At 36.5% G+C, this 10956-nt stretch overlaps 1 long non-coding RNA gene across 1 annotated transcript in view; it reads right to left on the reverse strand.

Moving 5' to 3' along the window:
- Nucleotides 1-4674: 4674 nt before the first annotated feature.
- The window catches only part of LOC107719829 (uncharacterized), a 19695-nt gene continuing 13413 nt past the window's right edge, over nt 4675-10956 (reverse strand). The window contains exons 2-3 of the long non-coding RNA XR_001637551.1: nt 9294-9300; nt 4675-4759 (exon numbers count right to left, since the gene is read on the reverse strand). This is a non-coding gene — a long non-coding RNA (uncharacterized LOC107719829). The remainder of the gene's footprint in view (nt 4760-9293; nt 9301-10956) is intronic.

A 10956-nucleotide genomic window follows, 5' to 3' on the forward strand; every position in this document is an offset into this window, starting at 1 on the left:
ATCCGCCCCGGTCGCCAGGGTCATCTGCTCTGTCTCGGCCCTCCAGATCCTCCCCGTCGCCCTGGCTCATCGGCTCTCCATCTCTGCCCCAGGCTTCTCTCCCACCTGCTCCGCTGCCGTCGGTCGGCCCCCTGGAGTCGACAGCCCTTCCTCCACCATGGCTCCTCCCTCCGTCGGCTCCACCGTTGGACCCTGAGCCCAGTCCACCATCACCCCGCTGCGTGGAGCACAAGCTCGAGCCCACCGGGGACGGAGAGCCCATGCCCGCCACGATCAATGAGCCATCGCTGAGGAGAGCGACAGAGCTGGAGACCATCCCGGAGCCTGAGCCTCTCAGAGCGTCCAATCAGGTGTGTGTGCCGGCAACAGTGCCCACCATGAGGGAGATGGCCATGGACACCCACTGCACCATGGCTGAGGGTGAGCCGAGCTCAGTGGACTCTAACTTGGATTTCTATGTGAACATGCCTTGTCTTCTCCCGCCATCGTCTGTCCCATCACGACCACGGAGGTCGTGTTTGAACTATCTGCCTGCCCTGAACTGTCTATCTGTCCTGAACTATCTGACTGTGTGATAACTACCACGGAGGTCGTTCCCCTATTACTGGCACTCCCGGTGCTGGGAGTGGCCTTGTGATGTGTGTGGGCAGCACACACCGTTCCTAAGCCCCCGGATCATCCTGAAATCCCGCCCAGCCTCCCTCTCCCATGAGGTTGCGCCTTACGGGAGGGGGGGGCGAACTCTCACACCCATGGACGTTTTGTTGTGTTTTAATCCCCCATGTGTTCAGTGTGACCCAGTTTTTCCCCGTGTTTGATTAGTTAGTTCACCTGTGTCTTGTTTATCATCCTCCCCTGTCTGCCCCTCGTTAGCAACACTATTTTAGTTGGAGTCTGATCCGTTTGCCTTTGTCTGGTATTATTTGTGTTGCTGTCCTTGATGTGCTACGTGTGTCTCCTGCCTGCCTGCCTGCCTTGTATTACCCTCTGTGTGGAATTATTAAAGATTATTGAACTATATCTTCTTTGTGCGTGTTTGTCGACCACATTACTTGACAGTTGTAAAATCTAAAAAATCCAGTCCCCCCTGTTTTATTAGATTCACTATTACTGATTTCCTGATATAGTGAGTTTTATTTTTCCAAACAAAATTGTTTAACATGCTATCAACTTTTTTTAATGTTCCTTTATCAACCTCCAAGGAAAGAGCTGCATAAGTCAGTCGAGACAATCCTTTGGCTTTAGAGAGTAAAATTCTTCCTCTTATTGATAAGTCTCTCTGCAGCCACATATTGAGTTTCCTTTGGGTTTTCACTATTAGAGGGTCAAAATTTAGTTTATATCTTGTTTTTTGGTCTTTATTGATAACAATTCATAAGTATGTATCTTGATCTTTCACAGGAATGTTGCATATAGAGGGAACATCACAGCGTTTAATTGACATTAACTCATATTTGTTGATATTCGGGCAGAGACCCGAAGCTCTGGAAAAGGACTCAATCAATCTCAAAGCTAAAGGGATTTGGGAGGCGTAATTCAGATATAAAGTAGTGTTGTCAGCCTTAAAAGCGCATATCACGAATCATTTGATTTAGATCGGGACTTTGGAGCACGTATCGTGAATCATTTGATAGATTGAAACTTTTGAGAGGTTTCGGGATTCATTTAGAATGATGAATGATGGTTCACGAATCATTATTCAGATCGGAACTGAGTGCGTATCATGAATCATTTGATTTAGAATAGATCGTAACTTCTGAGCGTGTATCACAAATCATTTTATTCAGATCGGAACTTCAGAGAGCGTATCACAAATCATTTGATTCAGATTGGAACTTCGGCGAGCGTATCACAAATCATTTGATTCAGATCGGGACTTGGAGCGAATTTGCTAATCATTTTATTCTGATCGGGACTTCGGAGCGCAAATCATTTGAGATCGGGACTTCGCAGCAGGTTCTCGAATAATTTAATTCAGATCATGAATTCGGAGCAGGTTCCCAAATCATTTGATTCAGATCGCGGAGTGCTTCTTGCGAAACTTTTTTCTATTTCATTCTTTTTTTTTACTAAACAGTACAAAACATCAAACCAAAAAACAAACAAACAAACAAAAAACACAAAGAAAGAAAGAAAGTACACACAGACACAAATGCATTGACAGGTTAACCAAAAAAGTAATAAATTTACACCTTAAGAGGAGACATAGGACGAATATAGACATACAGTTTTCACTGCTTTAGTATTAACAGAACTTTAGACAATTTCTATATACTTGTTTAGATCAACTTTGAATAAAGAAAAGAGAGATTTAGAGCCAGTACCTTTTTGTTCATGTATGTGAAATTTAGCTAGCAGGAAGCACACATTAATTAAGTTAGTCTATATTTTCCTGCACTCTAAAAATCGTTTGGTTGTTTACTGTAACCAATATCTGCGTTAAACATGTTGGATCACTTGCTGAGTTATTCTTAACGTTTATTGGGTTATTTCTATTAAAATGCAACCAGTTGGGTTAAAATTATAAATTTCAACGGTCGATACGTGCGTCTGTGTATATATACTACATACAATTGTCACAAGCACTTATAGGCTACAGTTTAATTTGTATGTTCTATTGTATTTATTTGTGCAATTGCTTGTAATTTCTTCTTATTTTATTTCTGACTGGTTACTTCTCTTTAATGTTCTAACTTTTTATTTGTTAGGCTAATATTAGTTGTTGCTGTGATTGTAAATTGAATGGAGAATTGTGCAATTTCACTGCTAAAATGTTGGTATTGTATAGGTTACATAGGTAAAAAACAAACAAACAAAAAAACCAATGAAATGGCTTGACCAGTAGATCAGATGAACTGTAGCCTACTGTAGAGAGACTGCTATCATTAGGCTTACATCATTTATTAACATTTTTGCATTGACTTGTTAGCAGTGTAAGTGGTAGGCTACTTTTGACTCACTATAGTAATATAGTGGTTGAGTAGCTGATTTACAAGGCACCACTTGAGCAACGGTCTCTTGGTACACATTCTCACTGAAGATGAAATACTAGAACCAGATCTTCTGAACTCCAGGTCCTCCTTGTGAAATGCCCAAATCTGCCACCAAACCCAGCGCAGTTTGACCGCAACACTCTCGTCCAGCAGATCCACCTTCACCAGCGGCGGTTTGTCTTCTATTACCGGCAGTCTAGACACAAACATTGTTCCATCATTTGAGTTTTTGATGGTGTGTGTGGAGAAATTAAAGATGTATGTACTTTGGAGGATGGCCTGATCCTCTCTCAATCACTTTATAATGGCTCTAATTGAATTGCTTGGGTCAGAGGCAGCTTTCCAGCAGCAGCTCGCCGGCCGCAGGGCAAACAGTGTTAGTGAGAGCTGAAGGGTGCGAAAGGAAAAAGGTTACAGAGAAGAAACTCTGAGAGAAGTGACGTGAATTTAGAACAGCACTGATCTAGATCACTAGCGACTAAAGATTTCTTCATCTTTCTTTATCTTTTCTTGTGTTTTTGTTATGCTTTTAAGCTGGGATGCTGGTTTGAGCTGGTTTAAGCCGGTCCTTTGCTGGTTTATGCTGGTCATTTGCTGGTTTAAACTGGTCCTTTGCTGGTTTATGCTGGTCCTTAGCTGGTCATGTGCTGGTCTTAAGCTGGTAGGACCAGCACATGACCAGCTAAGGACCAGCTTAAACCAGCAAAGGACCAGCTTAAACCAGCTCAAACCAGCATCCCAGCTTCAAAACATACCTAACCAGCATATGCTGTTTTTTTCAACAGGGTGATCCTTTATAATATTTCTATATATCAAACAACATACTAAATCATGCTAGAAACATGTTGGCAACGTACTAAATTGTGCTAGCACATGTCAACGCATGCTAGCAATGTGCTAAATGATGCTTGCAACATGTTTGAAATGTGATAAAACATGCTAACAATGTGCTAAATCATGCAACATGCTAGTTATGTGTTAGAAATGTGTTAAATCGAGTTAGCAATGTACAAAATCATGCTAGCAACATGTTAAATTATGCTAGCAATGTGCTAAATCATGCTTGCAACATGTTAGAAATGTGATTTTTTTTCAACAGGGTGATCCTTTATAATATTTCTATATATCAAGCAACATACTAAATCATGCTAGAAACATGTTGGCAACGTACTAAATTGTGCTAGCACATGTTAACGCATGCTAGCAATGTGCTAAATGATGCTTGCAACATGTTTGAAATGTGATAAAACATGCTAACAATGTGCTAAATCATGCAACATGCTAGTTATGTGTTAGAAATGTGTTAAATCGAGTTAGCAATGTACAAAATCATGCTAGCAACATGTTAAATTATGCTAGCAATGTGCTAAATCATGCTTGCAACATGTTAGAAATGTGATAAAAATGCTACCAATGTGCTAAATCATGCAACATGCTAGTAATGTGTTAAATCATGCAAGCAATGTGTGAAATCATGCTAACAACATGTTAAATTATGCTAGCAACATGTTAAAACATGCTAGCAATGTGCTAAATTATGCTAGAAACATATCAACAATGTGCTAAATCATGCTAACATGTTAAAAATGCTAGCAATGTGTTAAATCATAAATCGTAAAATTGTAAAATAACAAATAAACGATCAAACACTTAGCCTACTAAAAAGATTTAATTTGAAATATTTAATTTGTTTACCTGCATGTCATGTGACCATAAACCAAAGTCAGAGAACCATGAATAGGAAAATGTGTTATTTTTAATATTAACTTATTACCTTAAAATCTCATGGGGACTATAAGTAAATATATTAGGTGAATGAGGTTCGGCTGACAAAAAAGTTTGGGAATCGCATTATGAAATAAATAAGAAGAAATAACATGAATTTGTGCTTGAAAGTCAACCAAATATATAGTGATAATTCAAATAAAAATTTATGTGTAGTTGATGCAGTGTTGAAATGGGGAGAAAACACAATCAACCACATATGGTATTTATAGTAAAACTGTGGTTATGGATTGTGGTTGTGTAATCACATGTTAAAATTACATGTGAAATAAGTGAAACACATATGATCGCATACTGTCCACAAGTGTCCACATTTGATCACATGGGTTTCACACATTTATACCATGAAAATGTTTCAAAACCACGTTTCATGTGTGTTTCATATGTGTTTCACAAATTTCACATGTAATTTTAACATGTGATTGCATGTGAAATTCATGTGCTTTTTTTGTAAGGGTAATCAACACGCCAAAAAACATGGTTACTACACTTTTACTATAATAAAACCATGGTTAAGTTTCCTAAGAGTTGGGCGATACATCGGTGCATCCCTAATAAAACTACACTGGTATATAAATAACACTAAAATGATTTTTACAAATAATTTTTATATGCAAACTGACACACGACCGCCCAACCCGATCTCATGAAAGTGCGTATAAATAGTACGCCAAATAAAACCGTAAACTCGTGGTATTGATATGCAAAAATAGACTTTGGCGTGTTCATGCTACGTGATGGGTAGGTTTAGGGTTGTGGGGTAGATGTGTATCATATGTACACAAAAACTGCGTATCATATGCACGCCAACAAATTTCGTATCATATGCACGCGAAAACTGCGTATTATATGCACGCCAAACACATGCGTATCATATGCACGCCAAAGTCCATTTTTGCGTATATATACAATGAGTTTTCGTTTTTATTTGGCGTACTATTTATACGCATTTTCATGAGATCGACCGCCTCACATTCTGCTGCTGTGCCTCAAACGCCTTTCCAAGACATTCAAACTCTGTGAGTCAGACAGAAACGCAGATCTTTTGAAGAATGTGAGCTCGACATGTTAAACGACAGTCTGTTTGGGCGTCTCAGATGATGCATTTAGCACAAAGCGCCGCGATCATAAACACAGCTGTGCGTCTGTCCTGCCACGACAATCAAAGCGTCTTCGTGCGTCGGTTTGATTTGAGCTCCTGCATATCAGAGAACAAAACCACTGCGAGATGTTTCCAGACATCCGAGGCCTTTCATGCCACAAACAAAACCGCATTTCATTTGTTCGAGTCTTTTTCGGTGGAGCGAATGAACCTCCTGCTGTGAGGAGAGACAAAATAAGCGTTTATCCTGATGGCATTATCTCTGAGGACGGTACGTTTGCATATAAACAGCGGAGAAAGATCAGGACGATGATGATGATGGTTGGTTATAGCTCAGATGTTGCAGGACATCAGTAGGGGGGAAGGAAACAGCAGTAACAGGAAATCACATTATAGCTCAAATATGGAATTGGCGTTCGCCTCAAGCTGTTGTCGAATTAGAGTCGTGAAGGGCACGGCTGCAGGTTTCACCGGCGGAAAATTGCCACACAATTGACTGCGGCTTGACCCGTCGCTCCGTCCTCCATAAAAGCCGGAGAGTATTTTCTTGTGTACAATGATTGGATCAAATGACATAAAACCACATCAGAAATAAGGCCTAGGACTCTACTTTATAGGACAAAGTGCTCATCCACTAACTGAACTAAAAGCTGCCATTCATTTCCCACTTGCCTTTATCTTTATGGGACATTTTAGACAGTCTACAGCCTATACAGGTTTACTGTAGCACATTATTGTTAACTAAAACTAAAGATATAACCATTAAAATCTATTGCTTTTGGTACTGGGAATTAAAGCCGGAATAAAATAAAAAAATATATAAAATAAAATAAAATAAAATAAAATAAAATAAAATAAAAAAAAATCTATTAGATTAAAAAAATGTTAACAAAAATTTGAAATGTTGCCTTCGCAGTTAACTGAAATAAGTAGAAGTATTAAAATTACTAAAACTGAAATAGAAATAAATAAAGGCTTTGGAGAAATATTTACAAAATTTAAAAATATATTACAAAAAACATAACAAAATTACTATTAAGATGTAGTGATATATATATATATATATATAAAACGAATACAATTACAAACACAATTACAACTACAACAATTACAAAAACAACAAAATCACTGAAAATTAAACTTAAATTAAAAGTAAAAGATATAAAAATAACAGTTATTCAAAATATGAATAAATACTATAGTAGTATAATTAAGGTCACACTTTATTTTAAGAACCAAGTCTCACTATTAAGTAACTTTTAACTACAACTTTTGCCTCAATAAACTTCTGTTTTGCTGCTTATTAATTGTAAGGAAGTTAAGTTTAGGTATGGGGTTGGATTTATGGATCTAAAATATGGTCATGCAGAATAAGGCATTAATATGTGCTATGTAAACAGCCAATATGCTAGTAATATGTGGAGAATTGGTCCTTACAATCTGCTGCTGTGAGAAACTCCGTCTCAAACTCCCTTCCAAGAAATCGAACTAAAAGCTGCCATCCATTTCCCACTTGCCTTTTTCTTTATGGGACACTTTAGACATCAAACCGGGTCTACAGCCTATATATGTTTACTGGAACTCAAAATTGAATCAGATAGCTTAATACGAGTGTTTGAGAAAGTATTCAGCTCTCTTTCATTAGCCGGATCAGACGATTCTCTGGTGGACGGTTGTTTCATGTTCTGATGTTTTGAGATTTGACGCCACATAATATGGCTTTGGCTTTCAGATCAATAGCTCTGTCAGATATGAAGGCATTCATCGTGTTTTGCATTGAACAGATAAATAATGTATTGACGGTGGTTTCATTCGCAGCATCTGAGTTTTTACAGACGAGCAGCTTCACGTTCTGTTTAACGGAGTGATTTATGAGCATCTGATGGGTTTGCTTTTGCTGGAGACACTGGAACATACAGAGATGTGTGTGTTTGAACAAAAGCTTTAACATGAAACCGTTTGAGACACAAACCTGAGCTTTTTCAGAGGGCTTCGGATGAAAACGAGCGTTTCTGTGCAGCAGGACGATCAGAAAGAGACAGACACAGACGTCCAGTCCTCAAGGCCTCGATGATGTTCACCATCTGCTCTGATAGATCCAGGTCTTTCTCTTTCACACACAAACACACATTTTCTTTTTCAAATGGTCACACATTGAGTTGTGTTCACAGGCTACAAACAAACAAAGCAGAATAAAAAAAAATCTGTAACAATAGTGCACAATGTACTGTTCATTTGAAGAAATTTGTTTTTGTATGAAGTTTCTTTTCTTTTTTTAACAGGTGTTTTATGAATTTTGCACTTCATTGCACTGTTTCATGGGTTTTCTTTGCTTTTCTTTTATTTAGCTGATATTTGACATTTTCTGAAGAAAATATGAGTAGTGTTTGAACATTCAGAGCCATACTGTAAATAAATAATCACAACTTTAATGGTAAAGAACTGTAAAAAGGCTACAGTAAAAACCTGTGCATTGTTTAGTGATTAATTATCTTACTATATACAGTGAAAAACTCTAACGGGACATTTTATGTAATTTTACAGTAATATACTCCCACATGAAAAAATACTATAGTAATTTATAATAAATGTTTTTGAACCATACTATAGCAAAGTGTATTATATATTATAGCATTTACAACACTTTAACTATAGTGAACTGATAGACTGTAATAAATACTGTAGTATACTTTAGTTTGTACTACAGTAAACTGTAGTGTATTGTAATATAATATACCCTATAGTTGTAGAAAACTTAGTACAGTATTGGGTAAAGTCATTTGTTTATATTACTATAGTTGTACTATTACCACAGCAACTATAGAATTACCACAACAAATGAATTCAAGTACTTTACTATAGTATGGTTCAAAAACACTATAGTATTTACTATAAATTACTATAAAAAATGATTTTGTAGCTTGATTTTTTGTCTTGTTTCCAGCCAAAATATCTAAAAAAGGAGGATTTTCTAGACAAGTAAAAATTCTTGTCTTGTTTTCAGAAAAAACAAGTCAAAATTAAGTGAGTTTTTGCTTGAAATAAGCAAAATAATCTAGTTTTCTGTTTGAAATAAGATTATTTTGCTTACCCCTTTGGCAGATTATTTTGCTTAATTTTGACTTGTTTTTTTCTGAAAACAAGACAATAATTTTTACTTGTCTAGAAAATCCTTCTTGATTTAAGAATTTTTAGATATTTTGGCTGGAAACAAGACAAAAAATCTAAGCTAGAACAGCATTTTTTTGCAGTGTATTTTTCATGTGGGCTGTTAAATGTTTTTGGGGTTGAAAAAGTAATTTAATCAGTCTTTTTACCTGTTTCCCCTGATTTTCTGACCCACTGGCAGATCATTTTTCTTGTTTTAAGGATAAACTTGCTTAATTTCGCTCAATTTCCCCTGAAAACAAGACTTAATATCTTAAATCATTTTGCATTTACAGTAAACGCATCTTGATTTAAGTATATTTAGATATTTGTACAGGAAAACAAGACAAAAATACTAAAGAAATCTTTTTTTATTTATTTTATTTTATATTATTTAGAGTATCTTATTTATTTATTTATTTTAACAGTGAAAAGTCATAAGGTATTAAACAAATGTTCATTCAAAACTAATGGAGATATATTGCTATTAAAGATAAGTAATGTGAATACAATTATGTTCAGGAATTCTACAGTAAAACACTCTTGAATGCACAATTTATGGAAGTGAAAAACAACAAGTCGTTTTATAATTTGCAGTGAAAAACCATAAATTGACATTCCCAGAATTCCCTGACGCTTCACATTTGATGGTTTTTCATTGAAATAACTGTTTCTTCTTAGTTTGTTCCTCATCAGTTATGTACATTAGGGACTTAGGTTACATATTAAGCTGCTTGTTTCATTACTTTAGTATCATGTGTGTTACCATGATGGTGTTTTGTGTTTGTGTTTGATATTGTGCAAAGTACATATATTAGTATTTACTTCAGCTTGTGGAAAAACTACTTGTGATGAACTTTGATTCATGGTTTTATCATTCTTAAAGTGGATGTCTGTTAATTATAAAGGTAAAACAAAATAGTAATTGTGATGTATTAGCATTATTTCAGTTAATAAAATATACTTTTTTTTACTGTAAATTAAGGATTAATCTGTAAAACTTAACATGTTGCTATGAGTTCACCTTGAAGTCTCTCTGATGTTCAGATTGAGCTGAAATGTAATACTTTGTTGTGAGAAAGCAACAACAGAACTGACGACAAACAGTTAGGAAAGACAGAATGTGAGAATCTCGTGAAGAAACTATCCATTTCACCCCAAAAGCCGAAGAATTAAATGATAAATATTAAACATAAAGAAAGTGAAGTCTGAAGTTTTTAAGATGTTTGTGTGGAGGAAAAAGCTCAGTCTCATTCTCATCACTGTGCTAGACGCTTGTTTTGAAGCCACTAAAAGTCTCATCCTTTCATGAGATTCACCTGAATATTAATTCAGCACATATTAAAAGTGCTTCCTTCTGTATAAATGAGTTCAGACGAGCATTTAGAAAACAAAACGATCATGAGAGAATCTGAGACCGACAGCAACATGAGCAGGAGTGAAAAACCTTGACAGCTGCATAACACCTTTAAAATGCATCTGATTTAAAGGGATAGTTCACCCAAAAATGAAAATGTGATGTTTATCTGCTTACCCCCAGGGCATCCAAGATGTAGGTGACTTTGTTTCTTCAGTTGAACACAAACGGAGATTTTTAACTCAAACCGTTGCAGTCTGTCAGTCATATAATGGAAGTGAATGGAAATCACGGCTTTGAGAGTCAAAAAAAACATACACAAACAAAACCAAATGAAACCCTGCGGCTCGTGATGATACACTGATGTGAAAAGACACAAAACGATCATTCTGTGCAAGAAACTGAACAGTATTTATATTGTTTTTTACCTCTGATGCACCGCAATGTCCGAACTTTGCGGTGAATCAGAGGTAAAAAAAAACATATAAATACTGTTCAGTTTCTTGCACAGACCGATCGTTTCGTGTCTTTACACATCAATGTATCGTCACGAGCCGCAGGGTTTAATTTGG

The sequence above is a fragment of the Sinocyclocheilus rhinocerous genome, unplaced genomic scaffold (assembly GCF_001515625.1).
Source record: "Sinocyclocheilus rhinocerous isolate Xijiao unplaced genomic scaffold, SAMN03320098_v1.1 scaffold1412, whole genome shotgun sequence".
Taxonomy (NCBI): domain Eukaryota; kingdom Metazoa; phylum Chordata; class Actinopteri; order Cypriniformes; family Cyprinidae; genus Sinocyclocheilus; species Sinocyclocheilus rhinocerous.